The sequence below is a fragment of the Dasypus novemcinctus genome, chromosome 13, assembly GCF_030445035.2.
Source record: "Dasypus novemcinctus isolate mDasNov1 chromosome 13, mDasNov1.1.hap2, whole genome shotgun sequence".
NCBI lineage: Eukaryota > Metazoa > Chordata > Mammalia > Cingulata > Dasypodidae > Dasypus > Dasypus novemcinctus.
Genome location: NC_080685.1, coordinates 65,174,266 through 65,200,087, shown reverse-complemented (window position 1 = coordinate 65,200,087; position 25,822 = coordinate 65,174,266). Strand labels below are relative to the sequence as shown.

The window sequence follows — 25,822 nt, the reverse complement described above, 5'->3', positions numbered from 1 at the left end:
TTGACTCCCTTCCATAATTGTGCTGTCCAAAATGGAAGCAACTAGTTGCATGTAGCTACTGAGCACTTAGAATGTGGCTAGTGTGGCTGAGGACCTGAATTTTAAATTTTATTTATTTTTAATTAATTTAAATTAAAACAGAAAAAACGATACTCAATTCTATTATTGCTTGGCCCAGTGGATAGGGCGTCCATCTACCAAATGGGAGGTCCATGGTTCAAACCCCGGGCCTCCTTGACCTGTGTGGAGCTGGCCCATGTGCAGTGCCGATGCTGCAAGGAGTGCTGTGCCACGCAGGGGTGTCCCCGTGTAGGGGAGCCCCATGCGCAAGCAGTGCGCCCCGTAAGGAGAGCCGCCCAACGTGAAAGAAAGTGCAGCCTGCCCAGGAATGGTGCCGCATACATGGAGAGCTGATGCAGCAAGATGATGCAACAAAAAAGTGACACAGATTCATGTACTGCTGACAACAGAAGCGGACAAAAAGAACATGCAGCAAATGGACACTGAGAACAGACAGCTGGGGTGGGATGGGGAGGGGGAAGGAGAGAGAAATAAATTTTTTTAAAAAAATTCCATTATTGAAAAACTTTTAAGTATACTTGGAACAACTTGGTAATGTGAATTTACTTTTTCAATTGTACATTGTATGAAACCTAAACGCAGATCAAGTATTTATGATGAAGATCTAGTGACTGAATTGAGATGTGCTAAATATATAAAACACACCTGGGTGTGTTTTATATATAAAAAAGAACACAAAATATCTCAATTTAAACATGCTAATTACTTATTGAAATGATAATAATTTTGATATATTGGGGTAAATAAAATATATTATTAAAATTTTCACCTGTTTTTAAACTTTTTTAATGTGATTACTAAAATATGTACATATGTGGCTTGTATTATATTTTTATTTGACAGTGCTGCTCTACAACCTGGGAGGAAGGAGAACTTTTCTAACAGTGACTCAAAACCAAGAGACAATAAGGAAAAAGACTGGTAAAACTAACTATATCAAAGGAAAAAATGCATATAAAACCCCATATGCAGAGTAAAAAGACAAATGATATACTGGGAGAAAACTGGCAAATATAGTGTTAATATTCCTAGTATGTTAAATCTTCTTTAAATAGAAAAGAGACAGAAAACTCTATAAAAAAGGGCAAACTATAGTCAGTTCACAGAAAAAAGAAATGTAAAGGGCTCTGAAACATATGAAAGGAGCTCAACCTAGCTCATCATAAGAGACACAAGTTAGAATTACAACAGACGATCATTTATGACCTACAAGAAGTACAAAGACCCAAAGGTTTTGCAATTTATCTATCTATTGGTGAGGCAGTGGCTTTAGGAAGCACTGTTATACTTTGCTGGTGGAAATGCCAAGTATTACAGCACCCACAGGGGAATTTGGCAGTATGTAGCAAAACTACAAATGTTTGTATCTTTTGACCCAGCAATCCCACTTTTAGGAATCTACCTAAAAGATAAACTGGCAAGAATATGAACATAAATGTGCACAACCCTAACCACTACAGCACTGTTTGTAATTGCAAAAGACTGGAACCAACCATGTATCTAAATGAATAAAGTTTGGTATATCACAATGGAGTCTCTCCTGTTGGAAAAAGTAATGACAACTCTCTATATAGGGTTCCAGATATACTGTTAAGAACAAAAAGCCAAGCTGTAGAACAGTTTGTATAGTACGCTATCTTTTTTCCAAGAGGGAAGAAATAAAAATTAAGACTCATTCACTAACAATAAACAGAAACAATGGAAGGCTAGACCAAAAACAACTAATAATGCATTATTGTTATTATCAATAAGATGTGGAACAGAACAAGGTAGAGAAGACAGAGATAGAAGCTAGACTTCTCTGGATGTGCCTGGTTTGGGAGACTTTAATTTTAGAACCAAATGCTTTATGTAATTATAAAAATTAAATAAAAATTTTTAAAAAATAGACATCTCTAAACTCAAAAGCAAAATGAAACAAATAGACTTAACTGTGTCTTCAAACAATGGCTTAACTACCCTCACAAGCATTATTTCAAATGACGTTAAAACCTAGTAATTTAACTGTGCATCCAAGTGGGATATAACTTAAAGTAAAAAGAACTGAAAAGAGATCTTAAACTTTTATCCAAAATCATACCATTTACAAAATTATTGCCATTATTATTTGGAAACTATGCCACAGATAGAAAGATAGAACGACGAATAGCAAAATAAGTAATTATGTTAATTTCATTAGGAACCAAGATTCAAACATAAAATCAAAGAAGTTAAGTAAAAACTTTAAAATCTGAAATTTAAATAGCAAATAGAAGAATTCTTGATGCATTATTTTTAAATGTAATAAGTATATATGCATATAAACGTACACACGGATCACAGATACACATGCACCCACAAAAGGTACAAATATATTTATATATCTTGATAGATATGCATACATATCTATGATAGATATGCATACCTTTCCCTAATTCTGTCCATTGAAAAGACCTAGAAATAATGACCAGTCGACAAGTAATGAAAACCCCTGACACCCAGACTATGGAAAGAAGATAGAAAATAGGGAAGGAAACCTGTAAATAAAAGGTGTGGGGCTTGTTTGAATCCTGAATGCAGTGAATTAATAATTTTTTAAAATTATGAGAAATTTGTCCTCTTGGATATTTGAGATTAAGGCATTACTGTGAGAATGATAATGATATTGTAGTTATGTTAAAAATAAAAGAGTCCTTAACTTTAGAAATACAATCTAGTATTAGAGACAAGATGATATGATATCTGTGATTTGCTTCAAAAAGAACCAGGTGGTAAAGGAAAATGCGAGGAGGGAGGCATATAGAGAAATCAAGATTGGTCATGAGTTGATCATTAAAACCCTGACTTTGAGTCTGCAAGCCTAGACCAACGAGAGACTGGTCTCAACGCTACCACTTATTAGCTATCATGCCTTGGTCAAGGACCTAAACACAGTCCCAGGTCGCCCTATTCTATGAAGTAGAGGTAACAGTAGTAGGTTCCTCATAAGGTTGTTGCAAAAGTACAATGATGTATGTAATGTACTTAGCACAGTCCCTGAGCACTGAGTATCCACTCAGTACACATTAGCTTTTTGTTTTCATTTCTTTTAGTTTTGGTGTTTTGTTTATTTTTTAATTTTTTCACATTAACTTTTGTTATTACTAATGTTAATCGTTGCCACTGGTATTCAAGTTCATAAAACTAGAGTTAGGAAGTGGTAGAACTGGAATAGAATCTTTGACTCCAAAGCCTGTGTTCTTTCCACTGCATCATAATGCCTTCTCCACCTCTACCCTGAGTCTCCCAGTAGAGACTGAGGACAGCTAACAATTATCCTTTGCAGTAAGAGTCTGTACTAAAACCTTGGATAACACTGTTTCACAACCTCCACTTCTAGAACAGGACAGGTGGCTATCCTCCGTCACGACACTGTAGCTTAATCTGTTGTAACTGCTGATGGCCCTTTTCATCTGTGCAATGTAAATACCCAAGTCTTTTAATCCCTTTACAAATTAATATACACTCACAAATTCACAATGATTAAAAACTGTGCTGGGAAGTGGACATGGCTCAACTGATAGTCCATCTACCATATGGAGGGTCCAGGGTTCGATACCCGGGGCCTCCTGACCCATGTGGTGAGCTGGCCCACGCACAGTGCTGTCACGCACAAGGAGTGCCGTGCCACGCAGGGGCGCGCCCGTGTAGCGGTGTCCCACACGCAAGGAGTGCGCCCCACAAAGGAGAGCCGCCCTGCATGAAAAAAAAGCACACCCTGCCCAGGAGTGGCACCACACACACACATAGAGCTGACACAGCAAAATGACGCAACAAAAAAGAGATGGAGTTTCCTGGTGCCACCTGATAATACCAGCAGACACAGAAGAACACACAGCAAGTGGACACAGAGAGCACACAACAGGGGGAAGGGGAAAGAAAGAAATAAAATAAATCTTTAAAAAAAAACAAAAAACTGTGCTGTTTCCTTCTCTCAAAGCATGGCCCCAATTTTTTTACTACATCTGGCACTAGCATAAATTGTATAATGCTAAACTCATATTCCAAAAGTACAAAACTAATGACATGATAAAACATCAAATTTTGAATGCAGTGCAGTCTAATATAATAATAAAATAATAAAAAGCTGTTTTTAACAGTGAGGAAACACCTTGATATCTCTCATAAGGTAAACACTTCAATTTAAAAACAGGCATTACAAATACTGAAATCTCTTTGCTCATTCATTCATTCAAGAAATATTTCCTGGGCCCCTATCATATGGGAGATGTCCTGGGAATACCAGAGGATCAAAACCAGATAAAGTTTGTTCTTGTGGAGCTTATAAGAAGTTGAGCAGGGAGGAAGGTAAACATTAATCAAAGAATCACACAGATGATGTACAATTTTAAGTGCATGCAAGCAAGGTGCGTGGTGCCGTAAGTGAATAGAACAGGGAGATTTTCCCTGAGAATATGATGACCCAGCTGAGATCAAAACCAAAATTCTATCCCAAACCTCTCTTCTGCATTCAAGCCCAGAATTTCAGCTGCCTGTGAAGTATCTCCATCTAAGAGAATATAAAACTCAAACTCAATCTGAGTTAATTATCTTTCTTCCCAAAGCCCAGATTCCCTAACTTAGAAAGTGACAATATGATCACACAGAAATTTGGGGATTAACCTTTCCTCTCCAGGCCAAATTTGTCACCAAGTCCTGTCAATTTTGCTTCCTACCTACCTCTCGTATCTGTTCCTTTTCCCCATTTTCTAGGCATTGATTCAGCTCTCAGCATCTCTCACCTGCATTGGTACTAGAGTCAGAGTGAGGGAACTCAAGACTGTTCCCCCCCAGTCTCTTATGACTCACACAGGAATCATCTATCATGCAAATTATGTCTCTTCCCTGTTAGTCTTTCAATCCCTCCCACTGCTTATATTTTGGGCAATACAACCAGACTCTGTGGCATGACCTATGAGGCTTTGCAAAGTTCGCTCAGCCTTGACTCCCTTCGCTCTTCATCACATGCTGAAACTCCATCCCCTGGTCCATATCCAGGTGTCTCCACACCGGTGTGCGTCATCTGCCCGAAACGCCCTACTCCTCCCTCCCTCTGCCCCCCAAACCCCGTCATGCCCAAATATCAGTCTGTGAACTTGTCTGTGGACAGTGACACTGTCACTGAGCCCACAGTAAACTGAGAAAAATAAAAACTTAGGGAACCAATTTCAGCCCTCAACATTTTTGGAATCCTAACCGGGACCCTAGGGAATTTTTGGTGCATCTTTCAAATGTCAGTCCAAATACTTCCTTCTCTAAAGTCTTCTTGGACTCCAACATAAATGGTCCCAACTGGGACCTTTTTGAGAGTAACTGTGTCAGACAATGGGCACGAACAAGGACTGTCCCGGGGAAACTGGGATGCATGGTCAGCCTACCTCTAGGCACAGTTGGGTGCTTTCTTCTCTCAACTTCCGACACACCTCTGAGTATTTACCACACACCATGTATTTATATTTCGGTTCCCCCACCTCTCTGGGTACTCCACAACAGCAGGACCATGTTTTCATCTCTGTACCTTCTGCATCCCTCCAGTGCCAGACCCAGAGATGGCACAAAGTAAATAGTCAATAAATTAGCTGAGTGAGTAAATAAATATTAGATGCCTTAACTTTGACCAACAAAGGAATAAAATAATTCCCATTACCGTTCCTCATTCCACTCTACAGTTTCTCATTTGGTAAAGGAGAGTTTTAAATAGACCAAGGTCTTGACAGAAAAAAGTTCCAAGCTTCAGACCAGCTGCCACTGACCAGCTGCCATTCAACCAATAGCTACTTATTCAACACAAACTACTCATACAGCCAAGAGGAACTGCTAGAAAAGTTTATTGTTTGGATGGGGACAAGTAACATACACAGATGAAAACTGAAACTAATAATGAAAGAAAATGGGCAGACATCAAAGAGTTACAGGAGGAGTTCATGGGAGGTAGGAACCACTCCACAGCAAAAAGGCTGCCTGGAGGAGGTGCGATTTGAACTGAGACTTGAGAAATGGCTTGGAGACCAAGAGAAGAAGCAGAGGGAGGATATCATAAGGCAGAAGAGGGTGGATGTTAGGAGGCCACCAAGGGCAAGCATCAGACTTGTTTTAGGAGTTGTATCTAGATAGACGTGAATTTCTGGCACAGAAACAAGAACATATGAATTTTCAGCAAATATTAAACAACTCAGAGAGGTTCGTGGATTCTTATCTTCATCAAAATAGTATCTGCCTGAGACATACAAGGAGATATTTGTTCCTTCTTCCTTTATAACTTTTTAACTATAATAATTGTCACAAAATTATCTTAAGAAAATTGCTTTTGGCAGAACATTCAGGTAGAACTGCTGAAGTCACCCGTTGGCAAGTATTAACTCTCTGTGTATTGAAAAGTTCTCTTGTGGAGGCCCCTGCAAACCACAGCCTGGCAGCTGCAGCAATCTCCTTATTCCACCCCTGGACCTTCAATCTTCTCCCAAAGGAAATATTAGTGTTACTATAGAGACTCTGCCGCACTGTAAACAGCCATGTGTAGAACTCCTCGTCAGCTCTGAGCTTCAGAGGGAAGTTTGAACAGTGGCTGTGATGCACACTGAATTTCTTGGGTTGTGGACTGCGCCTCACCCACCACTGGCATCTGTGGTGAGGGGGTATGAAAAACATCTCCACGCTGCAGTGAAGATACCAACTTCTCACTCCCATTCCCAGCTCATGTGGGCAAAACCATAAGGCGCCAAGTGAGTTGGAATATGTCTGGACATAGGATTAACAATTCACTGAAACTATAGTAAAATCCACCACTCTCAAAATACAAATTGAAAGAAAGAGAATTCTTACTTAAAAGCCATCATCTCCTTTCTCTTTCTTAAAACACCTTTATCGGAAGCCCTGGAGCTCTCAGGATATTGTATAACTGGTGTTGGATCTGCTTTTGAAGGGCAGTTTTACAAAAGACCAATCCAAACTCATATGTAGTGAGTCAATGGGATATGTTTTTCCAGTAGTAGTATCTTTTTTCCACTGACCCTATTGACAGGGCCAACATAGGCTATAAACTTATAGGGGAAACCAACAATGATAGCTCTTAGCTAAAAAACTGTTTGGCATTAATGCATCCCATGAGCTTATAAAAGTCTCAAAGAAAGCAATAAAATATCACAAAAAATGAAGGGGAAAAATGTTGGTTCAAGTTAAGATAACATTATCTAACAAAGGGGAATAAAAGCATAAGGTAATAAGGATGACTGTGGGTACACTTGAAATCAAATAAACCATTCCACTTCTGCGAGTAGTAAACAGATTTTGGCATACAATAAACCTTTCATAATGGTGTTATTATGAAAATCTCTGAAATGCTTTCCAGGATTTGTCATCCAAACTTTTAAAAATAACAATAATCATCAAGATATTTCCTTTGTCTATTATCCAATAGAGTATATACTAGCTAAGTGAAGGAGCAAGGTAGTTCAGCTATTATTAAATGGTTTTAGAGCCCCCCTAATCAAAAGTGATTTAGGGAGAAGTGATTTGGCTTAAATGATAGAGTGTCCACCTACCACATGGGAGGCCCAGGGTTCAAATCCAGGGCCTCCTGACCCATGTGATGAGCTGGCCCATGCACAGTGCTGATGCGCGCAAGGAGTGCCGTGCCACACAGGGGTGTCCCCCAAGTAGGGAAGCCCCATGTGCAAGGAGTGTGCCCTGTAAGGAGACCTGCCCGTACAAAAAAAGCGCAGCCTGCCCAGGAATGGTGCTGCACACACAGAGAGCTGATGTAGCAAGATGACGCCACAAAGAGACACAGATTCCGGTGCCCCTGACAAGAATCCAAGCGGATGCAGAAGAACACATAGCAAATCGACACAGAGAGCAGACAACAGGGAGGTGGGGAAGGGGAGAGAAATAAATAAAAAACAAATCTTAAAAAAAAAGTGATTTAGGGAGCAGATGTGGCTCAAGCGCTTAGCGCCTGCTTCCCATGTGTGGGAGGTCCCAGGTTCAGTTTCCAATGCCTCCTGAAAAAAACAACAAAAAAAAACAAAACAAAAGAAGCATACAAATGAAAAGAAACCAACTAAGCATTGCTGATGTGGCTCAGCAGTTGAGTGCCAACTTCTCACATATGAGGTTCCGGGTTCAATCCCCAGCCCCCGGTACAAAAACGTGATTTAAAAAAGAAGGTAGACAGGAAGTGGATTTGGCTCAAATGATAGAGTGTCCACCTACCACATGGGATGTCGAGGGTTTGATCCCCAGGGCCCCCTGACCTGTGTGGTGAGCTGGCCCGTGGGCAGTGCTGATGCACGCAAGGAGGGCCATGCCATGCAGGGGTGTCCCCCGCATAGGGTAGCCCATACTCAAGGAGTGCGCCCCGTAAGGAGAGCCATCTCGCACAAAGAAAGCACAGCTGCCCAGGAATGGTGCCGCACACATGGAGAGTTGATGCAGCAAGATGACACAACAAAAAAGAGACACAGTTTTCCGGTGCCGCTGACAAGAACACAGCAGATACAAAAGAACACACCGCAAATGGACACAGAGAGCAGAGAACTGGGGGAGGGAAGGGAAGAGAAATAAATTTTAAAATTAATTAAAAAAAAAAAAGAAGACAGAAAATGCTCTAAACTTGGGGATACCCTAATTCCATTTTTCTACAAGGTATAATGACTATGGACTTCAATTCATAATGCCATTAACAGATTGGCTGAGATGGCAGGAACCTCTGAAACAGGCAGAGGCAGGTCTGTGGTGCTGGAAGATCTAAAGGTTGGTGGAGAGAAGTGAGTGGGAGTAAGAAAGGAGGAGGTGTGGGGCAAAGTAGGACAAAAGCAGAGGGGTCCTGAGGGCAGAAGGGAGAAACTGGGCTGGGGTAAGGAGTCTACAATTGGGCAGAGGTGGGTGGAGACAGAGAGAAAATGAGTTTGGAGATATGGTTAAAATACTTGAAAAGGTTATTCACACTCATCAAACCTAAGTCTTGCAGGCAAAAGGAAAGTGAGAGGAGAAGCAGCAGGAGAGTCTACGGATGAAAATGTATGGGACAGAAACCCATGAAAACGCTTCAGAAAGGACAGGAAGGTAAAAGGGGCAATTGGCAAAGGAGGCATAAGAGAAAATAGATTTAAGCGAACCTCAGGGGAGTGGATGTGGCTCAATCAGTTGAGTGCCCGCCTCCCTCATGGGAGGTCCCAGATTCAGTTCCCAGTGCCTCCTAAAGAAGACAAACAATGAGCAGACAATGGGCAGATATCAAGCAAAAACAATGAGCAGACAACAAAGCCAAAAAAAGACAATGAGACAAAACAACGAGCAAAAACAATGAGCAGACAACGAGCAAGACAACAAGCACACAATGAGCAAAAACAAATGAGCAGGGAACCGATCTGGTTCAAGCAGTTAAGCACCTGCATCCCACAGGGAAGGTCCCCAGTTTGGTTCCCAGGGCCTCCTAAAGAAAAAGCAAACAGATAAAGAGCAAAGAAACCCAAAAACCAAAACAACAATAAGCAGAAAACAAGCACAAACAATGAGCAAAAAAGCAAACAGACAAGGGATCTATCTTGGGGCTGGAGGTGGGGGAGGAGAAGACCTATTAAAAAAATTTTTTTTAATGAGAGCCTCAGGATGCCAGGAGCTTGGGTGTACTTACTGCATGAGACAAGTCTTGACTTTCCTTTTGTTAAAAAAGTGATTTTTAGAGGGAGAAGCAGTGGATATTGATTACTGCCTCTCTTGGGAAAATCTAATAAATCAAGAGATGGGCTACCTGAGCCTCTTCTCTGGGAACTCTCCAGCACTCCTTGACCCAGGCATATTCTTGGAGAAATCCTAGAATGGAAGCCTGATTCCTATGACTGCAGCAGAATGTCAAAGGAGGCAGCGTAACATGAAAAGACTTTGAAAACCCTAAAGCACAGCTACAAATATGAGGCACTGCTATCTGTTAATTCCCTCCAACAACTGAGATGAAGACAATAGTTTCCACAGAATACCTGTCAAGTTTGGGGATTATACATTGTCCAAAATAAGATGCCCCTAACTAGAACTTCCAGTAATTTCAGAGGACATCACATGTGGCATACTTACTTCCTGTAAAATATTTTTCAACACCACTTTAAAATATTCAAAACTTAAAAATATATATGTATACACTTTTAGAATCCTATATGAGGCATAATGTGGAGCTCTTAATAAACTACTGTACAGATTTACTAAAAATTAAGTCTGCATCCAATGCATTTCCAAAGAGCTTCTGACACATTAGAGATCCAAGCTAATTAGGTTAATTTCATCCAATTCAATCACTCCGTGAGTGACTTCCAAGTGCAAGTCAGTGTGCTGGCTGCTGTGGAGTTGCAGAGATGAGCAAGACAGCCCTGCCTTTCAGTAACTTGGTCAATTAATCTTCCCAGTTTCCATTCAGATTGGGGAAGCTGCATCTCCTTTCATAAATGTAGAGAGAAAGCAATCTTTATGCTAAATTAATTAATATACTACAACTTAAGAAATACATTTTCCAAGAAAATAATTTAATAAAAAAGTAAAGGAACTCCTTACTATCTCGTGAGGGCAGACACTTGTATGTTAACTGCTCTTGACTAGGGCATCCTCGCCCAGTTTGCGTCCGACCACTCTTGTCATAATTGTATAACCATAGCGTGTCCTGTAGTTTCTTATTGCAACTGTAACTTGTAAAACTACACTTCAGAACAGAGATAGTCAAGCTTTATTTAGGTACATTAAAAAATATATATGTATAGAGATAATTTACATGACACTTAAGATAAGCTCTTGAATTATGATCTCTTAAAGTCACAACTGTCACTACTTTTTAAAATACTGGTTCAATGTCGCAATTCTTCCAGCAAACAAGCCCTATCCCTGTCTTCTCAGTTTTCGAAACAAGTAATTTATACTGGTTTACTGTGATCTGCTTTTCATGTTTTAATAAGAACCCAAGTGAACACAACTTCTACTTCCCCCATGCAATAGAACTTCTAAAATTGAAGCTCACAGAAGGGCCAAAAAATGGTAAAAAATGCGCCTGCTTGCTAAAAACATATTAATATAATAAAAATATCTTTACAAAGTAAAGCTGAAAAAGCAAAGATCACTGAGCACTTACTTCTAAGGGAACCTCTGAGTATCCTATACGCCGTCTGGGTCCTCACACCTCTATTTATCTCATATAACCCTCCCTCAGCACTGAGGGGGGAAAGCTACGCCATATTCACTTATAAAATAATGTATTTTTAAATGATGTATATTTTCATGAAACAAGACTGAATCATCCAATACCTCTGAGTGAATTCTTATTCACTAGTGGTCTAAGTTGATTTACCCAGGCAAAGTGTTCCTGAAAAGGAGGAGGCAATTCAACTTTTATATATAAATTTTTTTCACTTAAACTTGCATCATAAGGTCAATCGTGCCATACCCTCCCTGCTGAATGAGGCTCCATCAGAAATGTGCCGTTCAAAGGGCTCACTGCAGCCCATCGTAGTACAAGCATCCATCCCCAAAAACTCTCTGATAAATCTGGAGTTCATTACTTGTGGAGATCCAGAATTAAATAACTTAAACCACCTAAAACATACAGGACCCATACCCCGAAACTATGGATGCTGGCAAAACAGTAAGAGGGGAAATACATGAAATGTAAATCTATGCCCTCTCTCCCCACCCTCCTTTATGTTTAGTTCTAAAAAGTTGGAGAAAAACTAAATATCATAGACAGTGAGGTTTAACCTATTTTTCTGCCAACTAGCATTCTTCTACAACTCCCTCTAGAACAGGGGTTCTTAATAAGAGATTGAATTGAAATTCAAAATATTATTCTTGTGGGGATGTGTTGGTGCAGGTGAGATATATTTATCAAATAATACACAGTATAGTGCCAACTTAGTAAGGGGTCTGTGGTTTTCACCTGGCTGGCAAAGGGGCCCATGGAACAAAAAGAACAAACCCCTGCTCTAGAATAACTCTCATACTATCTCCTTAAGTTTACCCTTGAAGGAGAGCTGGAAGTCTCAAAGATTAGAGCCCCATTGCCTGTGTACTAAAATGAGTGGGTCACAGAAGGGGCCTCATAAGGCGCCAAGTTGTACTGGTAGGTTCAGGTGAAGCTGCTTAGTATCCTCTGCCAATGAGAAGGAGTCTCCCACTTTATATCCTGCTCTAATTGGAGGTGCCCTTTCAGCCCTTCTTCCAGCCTAGGTGTCTCCTTCTCTGACACAAATATCTAGCAAGAGATGGGGGCACTAAGAGAGTAGAGCAAGCCCCTCCGGGTCACAAACCCAAAGCAGTGCTGAAGCACCATCAACACGGAAATGGTCCTCAACATAGTGCAAAAGACTTGCTGTGGTAGGGTTTTCGAATCGGTCCCAGCAAATAGTACCAATTAATTGGCAAGCTCTTAATTTAGATCCTTTGCTTCTCTCAGAAGATGAAACCACTTCAGACAGTAGCCTATCAATTCCCAGAAACCCATCTTAAATGATAAAGTGAGATGGAAAGGAGAGCAAGATAAATCACTAGCCAGGAAAACAAAATCATCAGCTGTCTCAACTCACAGTGAAACTCAGTGTTGACAAAGGGAAACTAGAACCTGAGTACTCAGAGTACATGAGACCTCCCTACCAACCAAAGTCATTTGTTTTGAGGGGGGGAGGTTTTTCCCAGGAGGGGAAAATGCCTGAATGGGAAATAATGTTTGGCAACAGAAGCACCTCGACCTTCCTCTGGCATCTACCCACCCCAAGTGCTGAGTGCACCACTTGTCTTGGTTGCTTGCTCTGGGAGCCCTCTCAGGCTGTTCTCTGAACCTGTGTAGGAAACGTCACAGGAGGATATATTTCAGCGCTAAATTTGTGATCTGTATTTAGCAGATAAATATACTCAGTTGTCCTATCATTGGCATTCTACTTTAAAAGAAGGAGAACAAAATTAGGTGATCAAGCCCTAATTAATTTCCATGTCTGATCAACTGCATTTCCAAACAGCCATCACGAATGTGTTCGATGACCGTACGAACTGGCTCTAAGTGTATGAAAAAGCAGAGAAAAACCCCCATTGAGCACCATGGATTTAAAGACCCTTCAAAAACATCACTTTCTCCCCATAACAGAGCTGAAGTAGCCCAGGCCCACTCTGCCTGTTTGTTTGTTCTATCCTAGTTCATCCCAATTCTACCAAACTGAAAGGTTCTTCTCGTAAGGTGGAAGGTGAGCCCACCCTCTTGCTAGCAGGTGTTCCTTACACCTGTCTGTGTAATGTACTTGTCACCTCCCCAAAGCTTCTTTACTGTCTCCTAAAAAAAGAAAGAAAAAAAAGGCTGCAGGGAGTCTATGGTGTCTGCCCCACCCCCACCCCCAGGTCAGAGTCTTTACTGAGGTTCTGGGTGACCCCTGTGTATCACTTTCAGAGTTGCTCCAATAGCTGAACTTATGGCTAGCTTTCAGCCACGCACAACATAAGCACTATCTATTTTAAAACAATTTTCCATACACTCATGCAATGGAAGGTACCTCACAGGTCGTCAACTTCCTACTGAAAACAAAATTACTTCTCTTTCACACTGTGCTTCCTATCCCAGGATTAACTCGTGTTTATGTGCATGTATTTACATCTTTGACGACGTAATTCTCTGATGCAAAGAAAGCCACCCAAATTTTACCAATGTTATTGAGTCGATTCACAGCTTTAGAAGAGGAATGAATGGAAGATGAGATCTCTTAAACCCAGAGACTTCGCCCACACAAACAGTAAGTGCAAAAAGAAAAAGAAAAAGGAAGGAAGGAAGAAAAATAAATAAAGAAAAAAAAATCCTCTGTGGAGGGAGGAGGCAGGGTGGATGATAGGGGAAGGACATTAACCAGCAGACCAAAGGCAGCCGCCGCCGCGGCACTTAGCGAACTGCCTGCAGAGGGGAGTGAAATCTGTACCACGTACAATCACCAAGCACCCTCCGGCTGCTTCGCATGGGCACGAATAATAAGTACACCGAGGTAGGCAAACAAATGCACCCATAGAAGCCACCCCAAAAAGGTCAAAACTTCAGAAATCCCGGGGATCACACCACCCACACAAACACGTCGATCAGTTGGAGCGGTTGAAGGGACTTGGAGACTTAGCAGAAGATTCTGATTTTTGCTTTTTCCTTTCAAGCTCTGGCTTGCAAAGTACGGTCGCTACATGCAAAGCTAGAGAGGAGCAGGAAGGCTGAGAGCAGCGGGGGTGCGGGTGGGAAGAGAGGGGTGTCTAACACCAGCCACCCAGGCCTCAAATGTGACAAGAGTCGTCAGCAACCCCAACCACATCCCTGCCCCACAGTCCCGGAGAGCAGACCCCCCGCCCTCCACCAGCTCTCCCCACCCCTGCTTCCGTCCCTTCATCAGCCCCACCAACCCGCACCAGCAGCCCCGGCCAGGGCTCCGCGCCGGCAGCGTCACGATCGCAGCTCCCATCCCTTCCGCGCGGCAGACACCCCGCAGGCCTCCCTCCCTGCAGAGCTAGGGATGCCCGCGGAGCGGAGCCGGGGAGGGCTGCGCCAACTCCCCCCTCCCCGGGGCTGGCGACGGGCTCACGCTTACCTTGGGTGCTCGCGAGGGGGGGCTGAAGGTGGCAAGCCTCCCGCCCCCCGCCCCTTTCCTCCTCGCCTTTTTTTTCTTCCTCCCTTCTCCTCCTCTTCCTCCTCCTCCCCACAGTGTGTCCGGGTCTCCCCCTGCTCCTTGCTGCTTGAAGTAAGAGCAGAAAACACCGAAGCCGGGCCCGCGTGCGTGCGTGCGGGAGGCGGCCGCGTGAGGCCAGCTCTCCAGTAACTGAGCGCGGCGCGCGGCTCCCAACTAAAGTGTGAAAGAAGCGGCGGCCGCGGCGGCACGGAACGTCCCCCCGGGAGTGGGCAGGGAGCGAGCGGGAGCTGGTGGGGAGCGGGCGAGGGAGGGGACCAGGAAGAAGGGAGGGGAGGTGGGAGGGGACCTCCTCGCCCAGTCACTCACTCGAGGGGCGGGGGAAGCCAGACACTCCCCCACCGCCGGCCCCTCCCCGCGCCGGGCTCCCGCGCGCCTCCTGCTCCTCGCCGCTGGGGCGGGGCCTGTGCGGGCGGCCTGGGCGCTGCGCACCGGGGAGGAAGGGACTCGAAGAGCAGTGGGTTCGAGGCGTCCCGGGCTGCAGGGAGGAAGGAGGGTGAGGGTGTGTGTGTATGTGTGTGCGCGCGCGCGGTCCCGTGTGTGCGCATCCCGCCCCAGCAGGCGAGCCTGAGGGGAGACCCTGGCGGGAAGGCTGCATTTTGTCCGGCCTTTCCGGGCCTGTCACCTGGGCGGTGGCGTGGGAGCGACAGGGCGCGTCGCCCGGGGGCCAGGCAGGAGACCCCGAGCAGCCCCTAGGCTCAGCTGCGGGGACGGAGAGGCAAGGCCGGCACTCTCCGCACACCGCGTGGCCCCTCCTCTCCCAGGCGGGGCTGCAGGGCGGGAGCGGCTGAGCTGTGCGGCCCAGCCAACAAACCGCCTCCGCCCTGCCCGAGAGCTGCTGCGCCTGCAGGATGAATGAAGCTTTGGTGGCTCTTAGCAGAAGGCAGAAAGAGACCGGACTCGTTGCCGGTCGAAACCTCGCGCCCTGCGTCCTCAATCCCCTCTCTCCGGCCTCCTGGGACCAAAGGGCCGAGGCCACGCCTGCAGGGCTCGTCCTGGATAGTTGCGAGTCCAGGAATATCGCTATCCACCACCAATTCTTTGTGAACCCTCAAAAGTGGTCAAGCTATTTCCCACCATATTTTTCTTCTCTTCCTGTTTTATATTGGGTATTTCGTTAGAAGCTCTGATCTGATCTTTCTAATCTACCTTGATAGCATTTGAATGTCTTTTGTGTGGCTTCCCCGCGCTTTGCTGCTCCTTCATTGCCCCAGACACGCAGGAACGTCAGAACTCGAGTGAGGACACTCAAGAAAACAATAGGGGCAAAAGACCTTCCCCAGCTCTCGGGAATTACACACAAACTGAATCATGTCTCACTTGCTTCCAAGATGAAGTTGAAAAATGGAGAAGACACACCAGAGCTGTGACCATGATGAGACACTTAATTGAAAATTAATTTATTTTAAAGAAATTAGTATTTACCCATTACTGACTAGGAAGTCGGCCTTTTTAAAAAAATGATTTTCCAGTGCTTTCCCTTTTTAAACTTAAAACACCAATATCACATTATTCTTGACATTCATTTTTATTTCGTTTTTTTAAATGGTCCATATTTTAGTTCATTTTTCTCTTTGGAAACGGAAATCTTTGTAGTCTAGCATTGAAGAGGAGTGGTTTAGAAGGGAGGGTAGGCAAATTGGGATTGGATTCAGACGCTGCTAGCCATCTCTTTTATCCTCAGACGACTGGGTTTCTTTTAGCCTTCCTTTCCTCGACTGTAAAATGGATGAATGATAATGGTTTCATAGACTTGTGATGAGTGTAAAGGGAACTAAAATTAAGACAGCAACGTATGTAAAACATTTAGCATAGTGCCTGCACATGGTAAATGATCTATTATTTGAAAAATATTTAGCCCAAAATTTAGCAGACTTCTTTTTTTCTGTTCACATTCATTCTTAAAGTCAGGGCTGGGGGTTGAGGAGAAGCTGCTAGATTTATCCAAATGTAGTCAACCTTCTGTCAAGTTTTTAAGGCCATATCTGAAATCCTCTTCTGGTAAAATTGTGCATGTAGCTTCATAAAAGGAACCTTGAAAACCACAAGCTTTATCTTTCCCCTGCTCTGTCCTTTCCTCATCTACCAAGACCAAGCTCTCTAAATCTTGACTTGTGATGCATTCTATACTTCCAGGGCGAGGAGTAGTGCTTGGATTTGTAGGTTTCTTGAAGGCAAGGACTGTGTAGGTCTGATTTGACTTGGTAGCCTCAGAACCAGCAGAAGGTCACAGAGCAAGAGCTTCATGTGTAGATGAAAAAAAAAAAACAGTCATACGAAGAACTTTTAAAGCTAGTTTTAAATTTTTAAAATTGATACATGCGGAAGGAAGAAAAAAATTGATACATGCAGATATTTGGAAAGCACAACTAAGTATGAAGAAAACAGAAATCATCACAATCCCACCACTCAAGGAGAAGCATTTAATAAGTGCTCCAAGTATTTGCATTTTCTCTTCATTCATTTCATCATCATTCAACTAGTAAACATTTATTGAATGCCTAGTTACAGAACAGACAATGTTCCAAGGCTGAGAACATTGGCTATTGTTTGTCAATGTTGTTTGTTTCTCAGTTGAAACTACTCCTTGGAAGCGGCATTTTATATGGTGGTAAGGTTTTTAGGGTAGCCCACAAAAGCCCATGAAAATAGTACCACAATTAAACAACAGTGTGGACAAGGAGAAATGCAGGTTTTATAGGGCAACTTAGCTCTATAGGACCAGTCTTAACATGTTAAGTTTGAATGTTTTGTTTCTTATTTTCCTTTTAAGTATAGGTTCCCTTTACCATTGACTAAAAAGAAAACCAAGGGAAATGGAAGCTGATTGAAAAATGATGGTAGAAGCCATACACCCTTCTACTATATCTTCTCATAAATCTAAATGAATCAAATTTAATGTGACATTTTTTAAAGGTTTTCCAATCAGGTTAATTTTTCTGAATAATCAAATCAATAAAGTAACATTATTCACAAATAAATAATTCCAAAATAAGCACTACTCTGAAATGCGCTTTCTTTGCATTTCCTCCATGCAGTTACACCTAACACTGATTATCTCCTGTGTGTCAAACATGAGATTATGTAATTCATAATCTATATGAACTAACTCACTTTTTCTATCCAATGATACAAACAGATTCTAATATTATCCTCATTCCCGTGGAAATGCAGAAACAAGGCACAGTGTAAGAGCAAGTGGTCGAACTAAGATTGATTCACTCTAACTAGTCAGATGCCAGAGCCCACACTCTTAACTGGTAGGAATATGTTCTCTTCTATCTCTTCCATTTTCTGCCTCAATCTTATTCATTCTTCAAGGCTAGGCTCAAATGGTAACTCCTTAAAGACCTTTCTGAGCAATCTCAGCCCCCTGAGTTCCTAAACTTTTGGAGTATTCATAGCCTTCCTCACTTCCTGAATTTGTAGGCCTTACCTAGTTGGGGATACTTCCATGTCTTTCATGTTAGCTCCACCAAAAGATCGGTAGCTAGAGGTTCAAGACTGGATAGTGTGTGTGTGTGTGTGTGTGTTTTTATGTGCTCCCGACCTAACAGGTGAAACACCTAAAAAGTAATTATGAATTGAAGATTGTTTATATATTTTGTTTATAATGGTTAATTCCAGTAACACCACAAAGTTCCTTATGAATGGTTCCCTAAATCAGAGCAGCTAGTTTAAGTCAGTGCTAACAACTTGTTAACAATTCTAATTGGTCTCAATGATGTGTGAATTACTCTCAGTAGACTGCCTTTCTAGGTCTGAAAATTACAGTTCTTACTTACATCTATTTATTTCTTCCTTGGATTTTTCTTTACTTTATGTATTTTCTTTTATCTCATTTCCAAAAGTTGGGTAGTTAGGAATAAAAATATGGAATGCCGTCGCATGAAGCAAGGAATTGAAAAAACTCATAATCAAGGAGGAAGGAAGCCACAGATAGAAAAATGAAGCAGAGGGAAAATTGCAGACCCCCCTGAGGCTCAAGCTAAGCCTCTCCTATTGTCTGTATCCTCCCTTTTTCATTTCATGGCCTTTGCTTTGCCCAGAGATGGAAAGTTAGCTTTCTAGTGTAGGGTCCTCTTTTTACAGATTACACAACAGCTTCACCACTGTGTGTACCATAGAAGAAGCCCCAGACGTTCAAATCATCTAGTTCTGAGATCTGCTTAGTGTCCCACTCATTGCTTATATGTGCTACTAGCATTGTTATTTCATGTGTAAGTTCTCTCCCCAATGATGGTAAGCTCTATGAGGACAGGAGGTTTTGCTGTTTCTACAGAGCCCAGGGTAGAAAGCAAGGAAGCAATTGATGAATAAATCAGTTAAGGTGCTATGTGGGCTCTTCTTAGTGGTGATGGGAAATAAACATCAACATCCAGAAATTTTAGTAACTGCGACATAGCCAGAGAAAATACAGATAAAGAAAGAGAAATAAATTGAGACAGTTTGACAGTTTGTAGCTGGGTGGACTCCAGAAAATCATATCCTTATACCTGGTTGATTTCTGGGGGTGTGAACCTCTTGTAGGTGGGACCTTTCAGTTAGGTCATGTCAGTGAGGGACCTTTCTATTAGAGTACTTCAATAAGGCATGACCCAGGGTGGGTCTTAATCCTCTTACTAGCTTCCTTCATAAGTGGGACGAATACAGAGAGGGAGAGAGATACCCCCAAAAGCTGAGAGAGTCTCAGAAGCCAGAAACTGAAATAAATGGCTGCAGAAGCAGAGAGAAACCCACAAAAGCTGAGAGAGGAAGCCACAGAATCCAGGAAGCTGAAAGTGACAAGACTGGGAGAAGGGTGGCATTACCACATGCCTTCCCACTTGACAGAGGAGTTCAGGATCACCAGCAGCCTCTTCAGAGGGACAGCATTGCCTGATTACTCAACCTGGGCATTTTTCTCAGCCTCAGAATTGTAAGCTTCTAAGTTAATAAATCTGCATTATAAAAGCCAACCCCTTTCTGGTATATTGCTTTCAGCAATATTTTGCCACTGAAGGGGAACAGAAACAGCAAAAAATACTGTTTTCATCTCTGTCTCTACTTTACCTGTTGAAAATGCCCACTCCTTCCCCTATTCCCTTTCAGAAACTGAAACAATATTGAGAAGTAAAATCAAGAGTAACTCTGCATCTCCATTCACTATAGTTAAGCAAAAACCCCCTGAAATACCCAATATGTCATTAGCACTGATTATGTTATATTTTTCAAAAGCTATGTTTCTCATGTCATGGGCTGATTTCGGGTATAATCATTAAGAATTAAATCGTGGGAAGCAGATGTGGCTCAAGTGATTGGGCTCCCACCTACCACCTGAGAGGTCCCAGGTTCAGTTCTCGGTGTCCCCTAGAGAGGATGAGCAAGACAGTGAGCTGATGCAACAGGCTTGCATGGTGAGCTGTTGAAATAGAATGATGCAACAAGAGACACAAGGGGAAAACATAATGAGAGACATAGCAAAGCAGGGAGTAGAGGTGGCTCAAGCAATTGGGCGCCTCCTTCCCACATGGAGGACCCCTGGATCAGTTTCCGGTGCCCCCTAAAAAAGGAGGACAAAGAGACAGCAAGCACAATGAAAAAGGGTGTGGGGAAATAAATAAATAAAATAAATCTTTTTTAAAAAAGAATTAAATCGTTTTAAGAGGTAATAGAAAAGATTGCTACCATAGAAATATAAACAAACTACTCTATTCAGATGGTGTCATAAATGGAGAAACAGAAGGAAATGGAAAATTCCAGAACAGGAATTTCTAATTTTTTTAGCACTTACATATATCTCCATGTTTTAAAATCTCTTGCATGTTTTAACTGATGTAAGCCTCTCAACAATACTATGAAGACACTGTAATTATTGTCTGCATTGTACAGATGGAGAATCTGAAGAACAGTGAGGATAAGTATTTAGGCCAAGGCCAAGGCTACACAGCTAATGACAGAGCTGGGATGTGATCCTAGGCCATGTGCTTAAGCACTCCCCCATACCGATGGTGGCTACAAAAACTTTGACCCTGGGTGGTAGGAATAGAAAACAACAACTTTGTCTTTGGATCTGCTGAATGGTAGATATTCTGGGTATACTTTCCATCTCCTTGGTCCCCCACTGTGGTCTTTCTCACCTGTGAGGGGCAGGAGGAAAGGAGGTTAGCACTGTCAGAGCATGACCTCTCCAGCTAATCAGAAGCTTCTCCTAGCCAGAAGACTATTAACCCAGGTGAGAGATTACAGAGCAAAGGTGGCGTGGAATAAGGTACCATTTCCGCGCTTCAGCCCTTGGTTTAATTATTTCGGTCCCTGGACCAAATTACTCTGTCAATGAAGAACAATCTTGCGTTATTCAAAATGTCAATGGAAGGTAAACAGAGTAAACATTTAAAATGATTTGAACGATTTTTTAACAAATCAATTTTATTGATACATATTAATAAAGCATAAATCCATCCAGAGTGTATAATCAATGGTATTTGGTATAATACTTATTTGTGCATTCATCACTTCAGTCATTTTTAGAGCATTCTCATTATTCCAGTAATAATAATAATAATAAAAACTAAACAAAGAAAACTCATCATTTCTCAATCTCTGTTTCCCCTGCCATACATAGCTGCTATTCTATTTCCTTCTCTCTAAGTTTATTTGTAAAATACTTTGTAAAAACAGTCTTATATATGCAATATCACACATATTCGTATTTTGCATGAGGTTTCACTGTGTCACAGTTCCATGTTAAATTTTTTAGCTTTCCTTCTAGTAGTATACATGTCCTTAGACTTTCCCTTTCAACCACTCTCACAGAATACCTATCTAATACCTCTGCTAGTCACAAACACCATGATCTGCTCTCACCATTTCCATTCATTTCCAAAGATTTACAAACAACCTGTTAACCAATTCTGCACAAATTAAACCTCAGCTTTCCATTTTCCACCCTCATCCTATTTTCTGGTGACCTATAGTCTAATTATTAATTTCATAAATTCACATAATATATTTAGTTTATTATAGTGGAATCATACAGTGTTTGTCTTTTTGTGCCTGGTTTGCTTCACTCAACTAATGTCCTACAGGTTCGTCGATGATGTCATATGCTTCGCAACTTTAGTTCTACTGCTGCTTAATAGTCAGTCATGTGTATATAACACAATTTATTTATTCATTCCTCAGTTGCTGGACACCTGGGTTGTTTACAGCTTTTGGCTATTGTGAATAATGCACCAGTGAACATCTGTGTGCAGATGTTTATTCATATCACTGCTCTCAGTTCTTCTGGGTATATACCTAGCAATGGTATTGCTGGGTCTCACAACAAGTCTGTTTTTTCTTCTTTTTTTTTGTGCTTCATTATCTTGGCAAGTCTATATTCAACTTCGTTAGCAACTTGCAACAGTCCTGCACAGTGGCAGTACCATTCTACATTCCCACCAACAGTGAATCAGTGTTCCTATTTCTCCACATCCTCTCCAACATTTACAGTTTTCTGACTTTTTAATAGCAACCAGTATAATTGGTGTGAAATGATATCTCATTGTAGTTTTGATTTACATTTCCCTAATCGCTAGTGATGTTGAACAGTTTTTCATATGTTTCTTTGCCATTTGTATCTCTGCTTTGGACATTTGCCTTTTCAAGTCTTTTGCCCATTTTTTAAACAGATAGTTGGTCTTTTTATTGTTGAGGTGTATGATCTCTTTATAGATCATGAATATTAAACCCTTAATAGATATGTAATTGCCAAATATTTTCTCCAATTTAGTTGGCTGTCTTTTCACCCTCTTGACAAAGTTCTTTGAGGTGCAAAAGTGTTTAATTTTGAGGAGGTCCCATTTATCTGTTTCTTCTTTTGTTGCTCATACTTCGGGTGTAAGGTTTAAGAAACTACTGCCTGTAACAAGATCTTAAAGATGTTTTCCTACATTTTCTTCTAGGAGTTTTATGGTTATCACTTTTAATATTTAGGTCCTTATCCATTTTGAGTTAATTTTCATATAATGTGTGAGGTAGGGGTCCTCCATCTTTCTTTTGGCTATGCCTTCCTGTTCTCCCAGCAACATTTGTTGAATAGACTGTCCTGCCCCAGCTGGGTGGGCTTAACAGCCTTGTCAAAAATCACCTGACTGTAGATGTAAGGGCTATTTCTGAGTTCTGGATTCAGTTCCATTGGTTAATCTGTCTGTCTTTATGCCAGAACCATGCTGTTGTTTTTGTTTGTTTGTTTGTTTTACCACTGTGGCTAAATAATATGCTTTAATGTCAGGAACAGATATTCATCCAACTTTGTTCTTATTACATTTTTGGCTGTTCAGTGGCCTCAACCCTTCCAAATAAATTTGATTATTATTTCTTCCATCTTCCATGTCTGCAAAAAAGGCTGTTGGAATTACAATGACTCTGTAAATCAATTTAGGCAGAATTTACATCTTAACAATATTTACATCTTAACAATATTTAGTCGTCCAATCCATGAACATGGAATGTCCTTCCATTTATTTAAGTCTACTTTGGGTTCCTTTAGCAGTATTTTATAGTTTTCTGAATACTGGTCCTTTACATCTTTGGTTAAGTTTCTGCTTAAATATTTGATTTTTTCAGTCACTCTTTATAAATTGAAAATTTTTTTTCTAATTTCCTCCTTAGATTGCATATCTTTAGTGTATAGACACACTATTGATTTTTGCATAGTAATCTTGCATCCTGCCACTTTGCTGAATTCATCTATTAATTCTAGTAACTTTGTTATGGATTTTTCAGGATTTTCTAGATAAAGGATCATATCATCAGTGAATAAAGAAAGTTTTACTTCTTCGTTTCCTATTTGGGTGCTTTTATTTCTTGTCCAGTCTGATTGCTGTAGCGAAAACTTCTAGCAAATTATTGAATAACAATGGTTAGAGTGGGCATCCTTGTCTTGTTCCTGATCTCAGCAGGAAAGCTTTCTGTCTTTCACCATTGAGTCCAATGCTATGCTAGTTGTAGGTTTTTCTACATGCACTTTACCATATTGAGAAAGCTTCCTTCTATTCCTATATTTGGAGTTTTTTTTTTTTATCAAGACAGGGTGTTGTATTTTGACAAATGCCTTTTCTGCATCAATCAAGAGGATCATGTGATTTTTCTTCTTCAGTTTATCAATGTGGTTTATTAGATTAATTGATTTTCTTGTGTTGAAGTACCCTTGCATACCTGGGATAAAACACACTTTATCATGGTACATATTTCTTTTAATATGTTTTTGTATTCAGTTCGCAAATTTTTTTTTAAGATTTATTTCTCTCCCTTCCCCCCCCCCCCACAGTTGTCTGCTCTCTGTGTCCATTTGCTGTGTGTATTCTTTTGTGTCTGCTTCTATTCTTGTCAGCGTCACTGGAATCTGTGTCTCTTTTTGTTGCATCATCTTGCTGCATCAGATCTCCGTGTGTGCGGTGCCATTCTTGGGCAGGCTGGACTTTCTTTCACCCTGGGTGGCTCTCCTTATAGGGCGCACTCCTTGCATGTAGGGCTCTCCTACGGGGTGGGGGGGGACACCCCTGCGTAGCACTCCTTGCATGCATCAGCACTGTACGTGGGCCAGCTCCACATGGGTCAAGGAGGTCCTGGGTTTGGACGGCGGACCTCCCATGTGGTATGTGGATGCCCTATCCATTGAGTTAAGTCTGCTTCCCTGCAAATTTTTTTGTTGAGGATTTTTGCATCTATGTTCATTAGGGATCTTGGTCTGTAATTTTCTTTTTTAGGATGATGTTGGTTTCATAGAAGGAGTTTGGTAGTGTTCTTTCCTGTCCAATATTTTGGAATAGCTTCAGCAAACTGTTATTAGATCATCTTTTAATGATTGATAGAATTCACCTGTGAAGCCATCTGGTCCTGGACTTTTCATCTTTGGGAGGATTTTGATGACTGTTTCAATCTCTTCACTTGTGATTGGTTTCTGTTAAGGTCTTGTATTTCTTCTAGGGCCAGTGTAGGTGGTTCACGTGTTTCTAAGAATTTGTCAATCTCAACTACATTGTCTAGTTTTTTGGCATACAGTTGTTCATAGTCTCCTCTTATGATCTCATTTCTCCCTGCAGGATCAGTGGTAATGTCCTCCCTTTCATTTTGGATTTTAGTTATTTGCATCTTCTCTATTTTTTTCTTTGTCAGTGTAGCTAAGGGTTTGTCTATTTTGTTGATCTCAGGGAAACAACTTTCAGTTTTGTTGATTCTCTATTGCTTTTTGTTCTCAATTTCATTTATTTCTGTTCTGATTTTTATTGTTTCTTCCTTTTGCCTTGGTTTGGGATTAGTTTGCCTTTCTTTTACTAGATCTTCAATTTTAGCTCCTTCTTTTTATTTATTTATTTATTTATTTAAAAGATTTATTTATTTATTTAAATCCGCCCCCCTCCCCTGGTTGTCTGTTCTCTGTGTCTATTTGCTGCGTCTGGTTTCTTTGTCCGCTTCTGTCATCGTCAGCGGCACGGGAAGTGTGGGCGGCGCCATTCCTGGGCAGGCTGCACTTTCTTTTCACGCTGGGCGGCTTTCCTCACGGGCCCACTCCTTGCGCGTGGGGCTCCCCCACGCGGGGGACACCCTTGCGTGGCACGGCACTCCTTGCGCGCATCAGCACTGCGCATGGCCAGCTCCACACGGGTCAAGGAGGCCTGGGGTTTGAACCGCGGACCTCCCATATGGTAGACGGACGCCCTAACCACTGGGCCAAAGTCCGTTTCCCTCTTCTTTTTAAATGTAAGACTTGGGGGCTATAAATTACCCTCACTGCACCACCTTTGTGGTGTCTCATAGGTTTCAGGTTGTTTTCTCATATACGTTCATCTCAAGATATTTGCTGAATTCTTTTGCAATTTCTTCTTTGACCTGTTGATCATTTAAGAGTGTGTTGTTTAATCTCTGTTAATATTAATGAATTATCCCTTTTTCCATCCATTATTGTTTTCCAGATTCATTCTATTATCACAGAAAGTGTTTTGCATAATTTCAGTCTTTTAAAATTTATTGAGACTCATTTTGTGACCCAACATATGGTCTATCTTGGAATCCTCTCTTTATCTCTG

General features: G+C 41.6%; 1 protein-coding gene across 2 annotated transcripts in view; it reads right to left on the bottom strand.

Moving 5' to 3' along the window:
- C13H1orf21 (chromosome 13 C1orf21 homolog) overlaps positions 1-15,152 on the bottom strand; it is a 232,063-nt gene extending 216,911 nt beyond the window's left edge. Inside the window, exon 1 of one of the 2 annotated variants that reach the window (XM_058274853.2) lies at positions 14,676-15,152. The gene's annotated coding sequence lies outside the window, so the exon portion shown is untranslated. Of the gene's footprint in view, positions 1-14,496; positions 14,650-14,675 lie in introns of those variants that run through there. The other variant, XM_058274852.2, reaches the window with a different exon arrangement.
- Between the last annotated feature and the right edge of the window lie 10,670 nt (positions 15,153-25,822).